This window comes from Lissotriton helveticus, chromosome 1_2 (genome assembly GCF_964261635.1).
Source record: "Lissotriton helveticus chromosome 1_2, aLisHel1.1, whole genome shotgun sequence".
Taxonomy (NCBI): Eukaryota; Metazoa; Chordata; class Amphibia; order Caudata; family Salamandridae; genus Lissotriton; species Lissotriton helveticus.
The window spans coordinates 125,777,517-125,792,923 of NC_136058.1; the positions used below are offsets into that span (position 1 = coordinate 125,777,517).

Below are 15,407 nucleotides of genomic sequence, written 5' to 3' on the forward strand. Positions count from 1 at the left end.
TCATCAGCAGCAGAATCTACTACGGCAACCAACTCTAGACCGGCATCACCCAGAAACTCATCAGAAAACTTGAGAATGTTCAAAACACTGCACCCAGACTGGTCCTCGACATCCCTCGCCACAGCCACATCTCCAAACACCTCAGAGATCAGCACTGGCTCCCAGTCAACAAAGGATCCCCTTCAAACTCCTCACACACCCCTACAAAGCCCTCCTTGACACAGGACCAGCATACCTGAACTCCGCCTCTCATTCCACTTCCCCACTAGACACCTTTGTTCCACCCAGCTAGCCCTGTCCACCATCCATCTGATCCACAAGACAAGAATGGGAGGAAGATCCTTATCCTACCTCACTTCCAAGACCTGGAACACCCTGCGGGCCCACCTCAGACAATCATCATCTCCGACCCAATTCAAAAGGGACCTTAAGACCAGGCTCTTCAACTGAACACCAGAGCGCAGATGGATCAGCAGCACCCCCCTCCCCACCCAGCACCTTGAGACCCTCATGGGTAAGTAGCTACACTTTACAAACCCTGATTAATTGATTCTGTTTCCATGCAGGGCATTTTGAACCAAGACCTCATCCTATAATTGGCACTTGCTCCAGTTTGTTGACCCAGACCCCACAACAATTGGGGCTTATATATTATCATTATTAAATTTATATGGCGCACACCTACCCGGAGGTTTACCGGTGCCTATGAACACGCAAGACAAGAGATATGAGCCGGAAGCTAAAGTAATTAAAAGGTTCTACTGATTAAAAAGGCAAGTTTTTAAACCTTTGCGAAATTTAAGGTAGTATTTTTTTCGAAACGCAAATGAATTGGAAGAGAGTTCCAATGGGAGGGAGCCAGATAGCCAAAGGACCGTCCACCCATTCTGGCTCTTTTGATCCTGAGAACCTGGAATTTGGATTGATTAGAGGATCGTAGTAGGCGTGGGGGATGGTAATGGTAACATCAATAACTTATAACATTAGGCATTAGTAGGTCCACCTTACAACCATGTCGATGATTTTTGGACATATATTCTTACAACAACAGCTTGTATATAGACTTTTTTCTTTATATACTGGTATGGCTGGTTAGATGCTAGTATATCCAATGGAAATGCATTTCACATAAGCTATAGTCATGGAATCCATTTGCACAACGACTTTAATGGCCTCGGCATGATTGTTTATGATTGGATACAGCACATAACGAGTTTACACCAATGATTCTCAAGCCTAATTTGTACACTTCCACATGATTCCATGAAGCACCACATCGAGTGCAGCCTACATGTGTTGATGGGCTGCTCCGTCCAAGCAATACCGAGCGCAAACGCCATAGGGTCTACATTTCCCATGATTCAGTTTTTCCTTGCCACACTCACGTCTTGCCGCATGATCACGCGATACGCGAGATCTCGAGTTGTGTGACCACGGCAGCCGATGAATCAGGAAGTAATCCCGGTTTCTTTATAAACAACAATGTGTCCAGGCATCGGTACCTCCCCGACGGCTTGGATGACCGTCAGAGGTACCGACAGCCAGGTAAGGGCGGGCACAATCGCTTCAAAGCCTCGCAATCTTAAGCGCGCATTTTCTACCTTATTCCTGAATCTACTTACTAGAGAGCAAACGCATATTTAAAGTGGCTTTGTATGCTCTCACAAACATGGTTTCACGTAATTGTACAATGTTCAAAGATTAATTGACAGGAATGATCGTTGGTCCTGTTTTGCTGCACGTTAAGACATTGCTGAGTTATTGAACACTTCATGACAAATCTGAGGCGATATGATCACATTTGTTTATTGACAGGCTGTAGACCTTAGATAATGGGCGTAATGAAACAGTTCTTTGTACCATACAGTTCAAAAACAGATTGGGGGACATTGACTGTGCTAATAAATGATGTAGCGCTTATGACTAAGGATGACAGTTCCCTTGGATATCTTGGGCTATATCAAATTGCACCATTACATACTGAGGTGCTAATGACCAGGGATGACATTTCCCTTATGGGGCAAACATATTGGAAGTAGTGTGTATATATAGAGTGAAGTGGTTCTTTCAGTGTCATGTATGATAGGGATATGAATGGAATGTTGAGGGTGAACAATCCACCATGCACATGACTATTTTGGTGCATTGTGTTCCCCCTATAGAGCGGAGCCTCCTTTCTCCTGAGCTGTTGCCAGGTGGGGTGAGGTATTTTCTCCACACTTTTGAGATAAGGCTCGGTGGATGAGAGCCCAGTTAGAGGGCAAGTTTGACATGTTAATTTCGATATGCATAGACTTCCTTAAGGGACAAATATATCTTCTTACAAGACTTTCTTTGTACTTCCTGTATCTTTTACAGATCCTTCGATAGATACGAGAATTGAGAACTGTGAGAAATAGACTGCTGAGTCATATTGTTCCACAGTGTATCATTTTTTGGTACTTTTTCACATTAGTATATTTCACATCACGTTGCAGTAGCACTAATATATATTGGGCCCTGAAGAAAGCATCAGGTAGACCTTTGCCTGTCCATGCTGAAACATGTTGACCGATTGATTAGTTACGGACAGCTATCTGTTGAAACTGTTCCTTTGCACTGTTTTTAACCATTGACTGTATCAGAGAATAATAATAACTCGGGGTCTGATTACACCTCAATTTTAGACTTCACATCACTGTTAGCACTGCACTTTCCCATATACTCAATTAATATACTTGGTCACATCTGTCTTGACAATTGAAAACATCCTTGGGCTCCTCCATCATTAGGGTGGAGTTGAAGCCCCGTAAAAGGAGACCCAGATAATGAAGCATGTCACCTGGAATGGTGAGTGATAGAAATCCATACAATTTTTGTATATTTTTTATACACTTGATTAGAGACTTGGTTGAAGAGTATTTGTGATCCTTTTGATTTGACTTTGGGATTTTTTTGTGTTTTTTTGTGTGTTTTTGATGGTAATGGTGCACCAAAGCACGAGATAGTGACGAGCTAAGCCAGAATTTATTTTGTGCATATAGCAGAGGGCTTTAAATTTGGTGCGATTGTCACTTCTCAGCCAATGTAGTTCACGACGTGCGGCTGAAGTGAAAGCCATTTTGGGAAGTTGACAAGGCAGTCTAGCTGCGGAGTTCCGGACCGCTTGCAGCTTGCCGATCACTTCCTTGCTCACCCCCAAATAAAGTACATTGCCGTAGTCCAATCTGGACATTACCAAGGCCTGGATGACAGTTTTTTGGCGTAGAGGAAGGAATCATCCAGTGAATTTTCCTAAGCCACTTGAGAATAGCAAAGCAGGTGGAGGCAACTTTAAGCGCTTGCTGCTTCATGGACAATTGATCGTCAATGATAACGCCAAGGTTACGAGCCGATTGTTATGGGAGGAGAGGATCACCCATTTGTGGCGGCCAATGATGGGAGCGTCAGAGAGTTTTATTATTACCGAAGATGAGGAGTTCAGTTTTCCCACCATTTAGTTTTAATTTGTCCAGTCAGCAATCTTTTTTAGTCCGGCTGGAGAGAGGATGTCTTTGAGGTCTCCTTGGAGGAGAGCGAGAAGATGAGCTGGGTGTCATCCGCGTAAGAGTATATTGTTAGCCCTGCTTGCTCAGCTATCGTAGCCAGAGGGCTGACGTAGATGTTGAAGAGCAATGGACTAAGTATGGAGCCCTGAGGGACTCCATACTGGGAAACATGAGTCTTGGAATGAGCAGTTGAGGAAAAGGCCTGAAAGGTCCTATTAGACAGAAAACTGGACAGCCATTTGAGTGCTGTGCCGGCTATGTGACTGGATTGGAGGATTTTTAAGAGAGAAGTGTGAGAAACAGTGTTGAATGAGGCACTTAATCCAAAAGAATAAGTGCCACTGTCTCTCCTTTGTCGACCTGAAGTGTTGATTCAGTTGAAAAACCTGCTCTAAAGTCTGATTGGGACTGATGCAGAATGTTTTGTGCCTCCACAAATTGTGTAAGCTGGAAGTTAATGTGCTTTTCCAGAATCTTGGAGAGGACAGGAAGAAGGGAGATGCGGCGAAAGTTGGAGAGGACCTCAGAGTCAGAGTTGGCTTTTTTTAGAAGGGGGAGGACCATGGCGTGTTTCCAGGCCGCAGGAACCTTTGCTTCGCATAATGACGTGTTGAGTAGTTCCATGATAATATTGAGTATAGGGAGGTCAAGTTTTTGAAGTACAGAGGGGGGAACCGGATCCTTGGGGAAGCCAGATTTGATGCTTGTGAGAATACTTTGGAAGGAAGAGATATCAAGTGGAGTCCATTTGTCTAGTAGGACATCACTTTTAGCGACTTCCTGAGAGAGGCATTGTGTTGCAGGGTGATTACGTTGCAAGTTTATTATTGTTGTCGTCTGTTTATTAAAAGCAGAGTAGATGTTATCTATTTTATCCACAAAAGATTCCACCAGATCATCACATTGTTTAGAGTCCAAACCCGGAGGCTCGGGCTGACAAGTGGCAACAGATAGTTCCTTCACTACTTTGAACAATACTTTGGGGCAGTTTTGTGTAAGTGAAATAGTGTGATTGGCGTACTCCGCCTGAGCAGCGCTACACATTGAGTGATAGTTGTTTAATGCTAGTTTATACATGGATTTTTTTGCCGGCTCATAGTTTTTTCTCCAGCATTTTCCTAAGTTTTTACATTTCGTTTTTTCTATTTTAAGCTTTTCTGAGAACCAAGTAGCTGGAGAGCAGTGATAATTACGTTTCTTGTTAGACAAGGGAAGACATGCGTCAATAGAAGAGGTTAGCCATTTATGAATGACCTCATCGTCATCTAGGTTAGTTATCGAGGTAACCGGCATTGTGTTATTAAGAAGGAGGTTACGTCTGTTAATATCTAGGTCTTTCCAGTTTCTACAGTTTCTTGACCCAGAGGGGAGAGAAGAATTCTTAAGGCACTGTTCATGTGTTACCTGTAATTCTGCCAGAAAATGGTCGAACCAAGGAATCGGGATAGCAGTCTTGCATAAGACAGTGGTAAGGTTGGAAAAATAGGATCTAGTACGTTTCCAGCCTTATGAGTAGGGCCTGAGTTGTGGAGAGTGACTTACATAGCGACCAAAGCAGCAATGAGATTGGAGCTAGTAGGGCAAGAAATTTTGTTAAAATGTAAATTCAGGTTACCCAAGATCCAGAAATTAGTGGCTTGTAGTACTAAGGGGGCGAGGGAGGTCAGGGAATACAGTAGCCCAAGGTCCTGCTGGTCCCGGGGGGTGGTAGATTAAGGTCCCAGGAAGGGTGAAGTTAGGAGTGAGCAAGAGTTTGAACAGACAGGCTTCATAATTTTTGAAGCATAAGTCATCCCTTTTACATGTATAAGAGGTTTTGAAAATTATCGCTATGCCTCCTCCACCCTTATCAGCGCGATTCTGTCCAATGTACGTATAGTTAGGATGAAGTGTGTGAGCAATATCGGGTCCAGAGCTATCGTTTAACCAAGTCTCCGTGAGGAAGATGGCATCCGGTTGGAAGTCAAAGAGGAAGTCATGGATATCTCCCATATGTTTTGGGAGTGACCTACTGTTAGAACTGGGGGTCTCTAGTTGGCAGAGGTAGGTACACCCTGTCGAAATAGGTACCCTTGCTTCTAGTCAGGGTAAGAAGGATAAATTCTTTAGATAACCCCTGCTCACCCCCTTGGTAGCTTGGCACAAGCAGTCAGGCTTATCAAAGGCAATGTTTAAAGTATTTGTACCAACACTCACAATAACACAGTGAATACACCAAAAACTGACTCCACAACAGTTTAGAAACATAAAGGTATTTAATCTAAACTACACAGGACCAAAACGACAAAAATCCAACATACACAGTCCAAGAATATGGTTTCAAAAGTGTTCTTAACCTCTTCCATGCTAATGACAAGGTCAGCTCGTCATGAAGTACCACAGGAGCTGTGCTTATGACGAACTGACCTTGTCATGAACAATGGGAAAAAAGAAGGTCCAGCGCAGCAGAAAAATCTCCTGTAGCATTGAAGGTGTTAAGGTTGCGTTAAAATAATCCACAGTTGCGTCACGTTTTAGCCAACAGTACCTTTAGATGCAACAAAATTTCCAAGTGAAAGGTTCAGCGTTGAAAAGCAAGCGATGCGTCACTCCTGAGACCCTGGGGAGGCGATGTGACAACCCCGCTGGATGTAGCGGGTGTGTTGCGATGACTCCGGTCTGTATGGGGAGGGATGAGATACCTTGCGTGGATTTCGGTGCACAGCTTTCTTGGAAGCGGCTCGCAAAAGGTATGATGCGACAATCTTCGGGGCGGCGGCGATCTCCGGTGCGGCGATGATGCGCGGCTCAGCAGCGATCTTCTCCTCTAGCGGCCTCTCGATGCGATGGCTCTGCAACAACTCTCGCAGCGACGTGATGCGGTCCGCAAGCAAGAGGTGCGACAATCTCACCCAGTGACCACAGGCTCTGCGACGATACTCACAGCGATAGTAATCTTCCCGCACCGGACTGGTGCGTCCCGCAAACGAAGAATGCGGCGATTCTGGCAGTGGCAACAGGCGCTGCGACGATCTCGACCCTCGCGGCGGCGGGAATTTCCTCGCACTGACGGGGATGCGCTCCGCAAGCGAGCGATGCGTGAAAACTTGCAGAAAGTCTTTAAAATCTTGATTTCCAGTTTCCCAACACGGGTACAACTTCCAGAGGCACCACAACTGGCCCAAGCACTCTATGAAGGACAGAACTCTCTCAGCAGAGTTCAGGGAAGCGGGGGGTGAAGTCCTTTTGTTCCTGGGATGTCTTAACAGGGAGCCAGCTCTTCTCAGGCCCTTGGAGATTCCTTCAAGCAAGGGGTTCACAGCACAAAGCAAATTCCTTCCCCTCTCCTTGGCAGCAAAGCAACAGCAGGTCAGTCCAGCAGAGCAACAGCAGGACAGTCTTCCTTCTTCAGTTTCAGCTTTCTCCTTGGCAGAGGTTCCTTTTTGATACCAGGATGATCTAATTTAATTTTCTGTAGTCTGGGGTCCTGTACTTATACCCCAAAAAGTCTTTGTTCCCTTTGTGCAGGAGGGCTCTGAGCCCGGTCCAAACCAGTTCTGGAGCATTCTGTTTACACGACTCCTTCTTTCCTTTCACAGTGCAGAGCAGAAACATCAGACGCCCCACAGGAGGTGGAGCCAGCATTGTGGAGGGAAAGCACAGCCCTGGAGCACTTTGTTGACATGATTCCTTCTCTCCTTTCACAGTGCAGGGCAGAGACAGCAGACGCACCACAGGGGGTGGAGCCAGCACTGTGGGGGGCAGGCACAGTCCTATTCAGGTCCCAGGTGCAACTCCTCCCTCCCATTTAGATGCAGATCTATCTCTTCACCACTGGGTAGACTCATTCTGTCCCCTGGAATCCCCCAGCACTGTCACTCACAAACCAGACAGTCAATTCACAAACAGCCAAAGGCACACAGAAAGGTCAGGCAAGAAAGCAGACACTTTCTAAAAGTGCCGATTTCAAACACAGGATTTAAAAACCATCCTTCCTAAAAGATGTGTTATTAAATTCAGAGTTCAGGGATACCATAATTTTATGTCCTATCTTGCTCCTATGGGAAGATATGCTGGTAGCCACTGTAGCCTGCATTCCCCATGATAGCCTATGGGGCAAGATAGCCTTACAATAGTGAAAAACAAAAATGGCTGTAATTCACTACCAGAGCATATCACCTGCACTAGTACATGCTCTACCTTTCACATACACTGCACCCTGCCCAAGGGGGTACCTTCCATAGGGGTGGCCAATGTGTATAGAAAGGGAAGGTTTAGGCCCGGTCAGTGGGGACACTGACCAGGAGGACATGGCAGTTCGCAGACTGCACACAGGCACTGCAGTGGCAGGCCTGGGACACCCTTTTAGGGCTACTCATGTGGGTGGCACTATCAGTGCTGCAGGCCCACCAGTAGCATTTGTTATCACCAGCCCTGGCACACTCAGTGCACTTTACTAGGGACTTCTTGGTGACACAAGTATGCCAATCATTGATAACCAAACACAATTACAATTTACACAGAGAGCATATGCACTTTAGCACTGGTCAGCAGTGGTAAAGTGCCCAGAGTCCTATTGCCAACAACCACAGGTCAGGAAAAACAAGGGAGGAAGAAGCATAAAGGTTGGGGATAACCCTGCAAAAAGGGCCATTTCCAACACCTACAGTCAAGGCTAAAGAAAGTGAACTCAGTATGTGTGGCAGTATTTTTCATATTCGGAGAAGGTGAGATACTCTGTGTACGGGGAATAGGGTTCAGGGAATGAGGTGAAAAGGTGAATCCGCAATAGCGGCAGTTAGATGGGCTTATGTCGCAAGTGAGAGTTGAGCAGTGTGGGCTGGGCTTGGGCTGGAGGGTCTGGATGGTTTTGCTGGAATATGTACAAAGGCCGTGATGGATTTAGGCAGGGGTACTGGCCCCAGGCCCCATCCGGCCGCGGGAGGGCGCACACGGGCCTGCGCGCATGTTGCGGTTCCTCCACAAAAGCCGAAAAATCGGTGGTGGACCGTGGACACAGTACAAATAATGCCGTGAGTTAATAAAAAGCAATTAGCTATGTCGTTTTAAAGTGAAAATTACAAGAATTAGGGTAATTCTTTAAAAGCAGTGTTTAAAAAAAAATAAAAAATAGCGAGGTAACGAGGGAAGAAGCCCTTTACCAGGCACTCCTCATTCGAGTCTGTCGTACTCTGTCTCTCGTCCAGCGTGTCCGCTGCGCGAAGCGAAAGGCATCGGGCATGCTTTTGTGACATAGGCCAAATCTCTGGCTTGCTACTTGTCCCATGGGGACTGGCAAACCAAAACAGCGTTGGGCTAATCACCCAAGCACTGCTGCTTTCTCTCCCTAATGTATTTTGTTTAGAACTGTTAAAATCAATAAATGTCACTCAATGCTGGCCTGTAATCTAATGTTTAAACTGAATCACGTTGAAAAAAAACTTTCCTGAATTTTAAAGTATTATACATTTTTTGCAATGATATTTGTTTCTTTATTTACAGGGCAGATCTTCAAATGGCTAGACTCATTCTTTTGCTCTTAAGGCCAAGTCAGACCACTGACTCATGTCTCTATAAAATTACAGATCTGCACTCCTTCACTTCCTAATCCAATTCTTCTGTCTTTAAGCACTGTGAATAACAGTTTCTTTTACCCATCTTACTGAATCTCAGTGATAGCTAATTCAGTCAGTCAGTCAGTCAAAATACATTATTTCGATAAATTAATATAATAAAAAGACAATAGTACTATACACAACATACATAAAATACATTCTTTATACATGATAAAAACAGAATAAAATACATTTATTTTATGCAATAAGTACCGAGTGTGGGCATTTAATAAGTTCCATTAAAAATCTTCTAATAAAATCATGAATTAAAACTGAAATATAAAATCATCAATCAATTTGATTTCCCCTGCTGCCAGTTTTCGCTATACAAACATTATACTGAGTTACATCCAAATTCATCTATATTCAAACAATCATTTATTTTCCTATTTCTTAACCTAACAGCACCCACCAGAAAGCTGGCAACATGGAAAACAGTCCTTGGGGTCTCTAGTAATTGCAGGTACGGGAGGGCAGGCTTAACCTGCAAAAACCCTGCCTCCTTTAAAACTGGAACCAAGTATTTCATCCTTAATTCCGTGTAGTGACCACAGAACATCAAGAAATGCATGGTGTTCTGGATGGAAAAATTGTCACATGAACACGGCATAGCATTATCGGGGGTACTCCAGTTAGGAAAGTAACCAAGATTCAGATGAATCATATTAAAACGAAAATGTGTTAAAAGAAACCTATGATATGGGCGATTCACCAGGTTAACATAGAATTCAGGACCTTGTGGGCAAGAAATTATAAGATTAGCTCTAACAGTGTTTTTTTTTAGTTCCAGTTCTTCTCTCTCCAGACTTAACATTTGGCCCATTGCGCCCTTTATTAGAGCAATGTCCTTTGAGGTTATTGACTCTGGAGTCGAAAAAAGCTTCGGTCTCCCTAACTTAAAAAGGCTGTTTTTAACGTATGTCAGCCATTGAATCTTGTTATTATTATCCAGTTGGAGACAATCTTTCAATATAATATGATTCAAGGGAATTTCCTGATTTAACCAGGTCTTCAACCAACATATTATAGGAGCCATTCTTATAGAGTCTGAAATGAACCCCACCCCAAGTTCAGAGTGAATGGTGTAAGAGGGAGAAGACTGTGGCACTGAAAGAACGGATCTCAAATATTTATTTTCTGTAGTCTGTAGACAATCCGGGGCAATATAGCCCCATATTGGGCTACCATATGTGGCCACTGCTATGCATTTTGCATTATAGATCTTCATTAATGCTGTCATAGGCCTAGCCCCCAGTTTTTTTGTAAAAACTTGGAGTGCAGAACTAGTCCTTGCATAGGAAATGTTTCTATTTTTTAATTGCGGGCCCCAATTCCCTCTATCATCAAAAGTAACCCCCAAATAGGGGAATGTTGGGACTCTGCAAAGTTCCTCTTTGCACAAAAAAAGGATTTAGAATGCTTCTTCCTGGAGCTTCTCCCCATGATCATGATCTGGGACTTCTTAGCATTTATTTTAAGGTCCAGGGAGCCCATAAAATTCCCAAAGACATCTAACAGACGCTGTAAGCCCACTCCGGTCCGTGAAAGAAGGACAGCGTCGTCCGCGTATAGGAGAACAGGAATACCAAGTTCCCCCATACGCGGAATGTCAAGGGTGGCCTCCTTTAGAGCAGGTTCTAGGGCGTTAATGTAAATCGTAAAAAGAAGGGGAGCCAGGATACACCCTTGCCTGACTCCCCTTTCTCACTTAAAATGGCTAGAGCAACGCCCCACTGTGTTTACCCTGACCGAAGCAACTAAGCCTGAGTGCAAATCCGCCAAAAGGTTAACTAAGGCCCTATCGAGACCCAAGTCAAGTAAAATTTTCCACAGCTTAGACCGATTTACAAGGTCAAAAGCCGAGGAGAGGTCAATGAATCCCAGATACATGGACCCCTCCTTGGCCCTAGTGTATTTATCCAGTATCAAATGTAAATTGAGACATTGGTCCAGCGTGCTCCTTTTCGGTCTAAAACCATATTGCACGTTGGATAGGATCCCTCTGTCACACACCCATTCATTTAATTTAAACAGAATGACCCTTGCCAGAATCTTAACAGACGAGTCTATAAGGGAAATGGGTCTGTAACAACAGGGGTCCTGCCTGTCTCCCTTCTTGAACACTGGAATGATAATGGATTTTTTCCAGGAGGCCGGGATGTTATTTAAATTTAAAACATTAAAAACATTACACAAAATCTTTGACCAAAATTTTGGTGCGCATTTAAAGACATCTACGGGGACCCCGTCAGGCCCTGGAGCATTATTTTTTAGGGAAAGTTCAATCGCTCTTTCAGTTTCTTTGTATTCAAAGATTACATTTGGGCCCACAGGTCCAGGAAGGATATCGCCAATTTGAGTTTCAGGGTCTGGGTTAGAATATATTTTACCAAAGTGTGTTATCCAGCCCTCATCTGGAATATTAGCCTCAAGTGATGAATTCTCCACGCCTGAGAATAATGGTTGGTTTACAATTTTCCAAAACTGCCCACTGTTTTTAAGAATGTCAGGGGCAAGTAGTTGAGACCAGGCCTCATCTTTCAATTCTTTTTTCCTCTCCAAAATAGCTTTCTTATAAGCAGATCTTAGGCTGGCTATTTGGACTCGATCTTTAGGGGTGGCCTTCAGAGCATTAACTAAATCACCGTGTGACCTAGAGCATCTTTTGTTGAACCATCTCTTACCATAATGTATCTTCTGATTAAAACCGGCCAATAGGCTTTTGTTAATTACCCTGCAGCTATTATCAAAAGCAATTACCACGTATGTATTTTGAGCCTGATTCTCTAGGCAAATGGCCACCTCGTCCTCAACTTTATCCAAAACTTCTTGCAAAAAAGTTTCAGGGACTATGTTTGACCATTTGAGAATACGCCCTTGATCTTTGACCTCCACATTTAGGCCCCCCTTATGTGTCGCAGTTTTCAAAGTTAAGAGGTCCACAGAAATTATTTCAATTAGCACCGGGTTGTGGTCACTAAAGACCGACACCTCGGTCTTATACGTTAAAACTTTACTCAACAAAAAAGAGGAGATAAAAATGTAATCAATAATAGTACCATCGTCTGTTCCTTTAAAAGAGGGCACCCTGCCTCCACCTTCCACACATCCCGACTCGTATAGGTTCCAGCTTGCAAGGAAGTTTTCAAGAGCCTCCCCCTGTTTAGATTGTTCAAAGTGCATGGGGGAAGAATATAGAGGGCCTTCTTCCTCTGAGCTGATACATGGTAGGTTACAGGGATGAATGTTAAAATCCCCAAGGAATATTATTTCAAAAGTATTCACCTTGTTACTATAGACTGACAAAATGTATCCAACAAATCCAAATTGAAGCTAGTGCGCTCACAGGCGCTGGGATTATAAAAATGTATAAATAAAATCTTAGGATTATCAGGAGTGGATAACTCCACAATTAAACAATTCTGGCATCCTGAATCACACTGGGTTAGTGTACCCTTGAGGTCAAGTTTAAATAAGCGTAATAGTCCTCCCTTAGCTCTGCCTGCAACACTTCTAGTTGCTGGAATACTAAAATGTCTATACCCATCTAGTGAGAAGCTATTTGCCTGGTCCCATGTCTCTTGAAGTGATATGACATCATATTTTTTTAATGAGTTAATCCAAATAACATTCTGTACTTTGGCCTTAATGCCAGCAATGTTCCAAGTCATGATTCTAAAAATAGGTTGCAAGGGCTGTGCATTTGTCCCCATTACATTTAACTGTCAATCATTTTCCTCCAAAGATGATAAAGGGGTGTAACGATTGGACAATAGGAAAGGATGATTACATTGATTGTGTGGCCCATCTGGCCTATAACCATATGTATCCAGTCTGTTGGAAAATTGATATCCGCTTTGCGGAGGGGTAACAAAGCCACGCCTTGGGATGGATACAGGGGGCTTAGATTGAACAGAATGTAAGTGATGGGTGTTGTTAAGATGATTATAAAAGAAACCCAGAGGACATGCACAAACGATGTGATCGGCAACAGATAGAGAAGCTGCTCTAAGTAAAACTGTGGCAACATGCTGTGGATGCCTAAAGTTAATGATGACACAGTCCCCTCTGGTATTCTTCCTGGAATTTCCTCTCCAGCTCACTCTTCTGGTAGAGATTATATCATTGGAGAAAGCAAGTGGAAAACCACAATTGTTATTCAGCCAAGATAAAGATTTGTTTTTCAGAGCCTCATGTGTTTCAAAACGGGAGTCAGTAAGGTCAGAATCCACCTCCGGTACATTTGTTAATACTACTATGTATGGGACACACTCAGGGGGAAGGTTAATAGATGCAATTCTCTTAGCCACCCTCCTCCCTTCATGTTTCCCCCCATCCATGATAGGTTGAATACTTTGGGGGGGTTGTGTAGCTAATACAGGGGTAGGTAAAGTAGGTGACACAGGGAGTGGTAGAGTAGGTGACACAGGGGGTGGATGAGTCACCAGAACAGTTTGTACATTTTGTGTGACCCTATCCCCCTTGTTGTTAGAAACCACTGCATCCCTACTAACAATATTTCCAGCCTTAAGACTCTTCTGTGTATTAATCAGGGTGGGATGAGAATTCAAAAGTCCACTCAGTCTAGATATCTCTTGTGTGACCTGATCTAATTTTACCACAAGAGGTTTAATCAAGAGCTCTAGTTTAGATTGTATAATACTAGCCAAGTGGTCAATAAGGTCAGAGTTATGGTTACTCAACTCTGCCTTATTTAAGGGCTCATTTACACATCCTGTGCTTAGCAAGGGGTCCCAACCTTTTTGGTTTTCCTTGTCCCTCCCCACTTTACTGGAACCTTCCTGCAGGCCCGAACTACTCTTCGAGCTGGTGAGGACACCGGCGACGATATTGGGGAGGGTTGTAAAGTAATATCCACAATTTTATCCGGCACCTCCAGGATCGCCTGACTATGTTCTAAAAATGTTTCATTGTCATTGCTTATATCCGGGGTTTCAATACAATCACATACAAGAGCTGGATTAACTGAGGGAGCGGGCGAGCTTGTTGGTGAAGCCGGTGGGCTAACCCGACTTAATGAGAGGCGCCTCTCTTTATTTATTTTACTCACTACCTTGACCAGGTAATTATCCATTATACCCTTCTCAAGAGGGGTTTTGGCCGATCTAAGTTTAGACATAATTAGGGGGCAAGGTCACAGTAACTGTTACAGCACACAATCTTCTAAGGGAGACAACTGATAAGCTTACACCAATAAGGTATACCAAAAAATAGTCTCACAGTTTTTGGGGTATCTTGAAGCAGAAAAAGCCAAAGTCCCTGGCCCAGCCCAGCCTCGTCAGCCACGGACTGTCACAGACTGTCCGCCCTTTGTCCGGGCTTCGTCCGGCGCGTCCCGCGGGACGAGGGACCGGGGGAGCCTTTATGCGCCTCCTGGCGCTTGCCTCTGACGCCCACTGCTGGTCCTGGGGGTGGGAGGGGCCCGGCGGAGCCAAGCCCGGCCGGGGAACAAGCAGAGCCAAGCCCGGCCCTCTGAAGCACTGAAAACGGCAGATGCAGCACAAGAAAGACCCCGATCGGACTCAGCACCGAGGGAGCCTTTATGCGCCTCCTGGTGCTTGCCTCTGACGCCCACTGCTGGTCACGGGGCTGGGAGTGGCCCGGCGGAGCCAAGCCCGGCCGGGGAACAAGCGGAGCAAAGCCCGGCCCTTAGCTGCTGGTGCAGCGGAGATCGGCGGAGCCAAGACCGGCCCTCTGAAGCACTGAGAACGGCAACTGCAGCACAAGAAAGACCCCCCTCGTACTCAGCACAGAGGGAGCCTTTATGCGCTCTCCTGGCGCTTGCCTCTGATGCCCACTGCTGGTCACGGGGGTGGGAGGGGCCCGGCGGAGCCAAGCCCGGCCGGGGAACAAGCGGAGCAAAGCCCGGCCCTTAGCAGCTGGTGCAGCGGAGATCGGCGGAGCCAAGCCCGGCCCTCTGAAGCACTGAAAACGGCAACTGCAGCACAAGAAAGACCCCCCTCGGACTCAGCACTGAGGGAGCCTTTATGCGCCTCCTGGCGCTTGCCTCTGACACCCACTGCTGGTCACGGGGGTGGGAGGGGCCCGGCGGAGCCAAGCCCGGCCGGGGAACAAGCGGAGCAAAGCCCGGCCCTTAGCTGCTGGTGCAGCGGAGATCGGCGGAGCCAAGCCCGGCCCTCTGAAGCACTGAAAACGGCAACTGCAGCACAAGAAAGACCCCCCTCGGACTCAGCACCGAGGGAGCCTTTATGCGCTTCCTGGCGCTTGCCTCTGACGCCAACTGCTGGTCACGGGGGTGGAAGGG

At 45.3% G+C, this 15,407-nt stretch overlaps 2 long non-coding RNA genes across 2 annotated transcripts in view; one reads left to right on the forward strand and one right to left on the reverse strand.

The window, feature by feature from the left end:
* LOC144807787 (uncharacterized) overlaps positions 1-15,029 on the reverse strand; it is a 219,544-nt gene extending 204,515 nt beyond the window's left edge. Inside the window, exon 1 of the long non-coding RNA XR_013606446.1 lies at positions 14,363-15,029. This is a non-coding gene — a long non-coding RNA (uncharacterized LOC144807787). The remainder of the gene's footprint in view (positions 1-14,362) is intronic.
* The window catches only part of LOC144807786 (uncharacterized), a 205,961-nt gene continuing 192,003 nt past the window's right edge, over positions 1,450-15,407 (forward strand). Inside the window, exon 1 of the long non-coding RNA XR_013606444.1 lies at positions 1,450-1,545. This is a non-coding gene — a long non-coding RNA (uncharacterized LOC144807786). The remainder of the gene's footprint in view (positions 1,546-15,407) is intronic.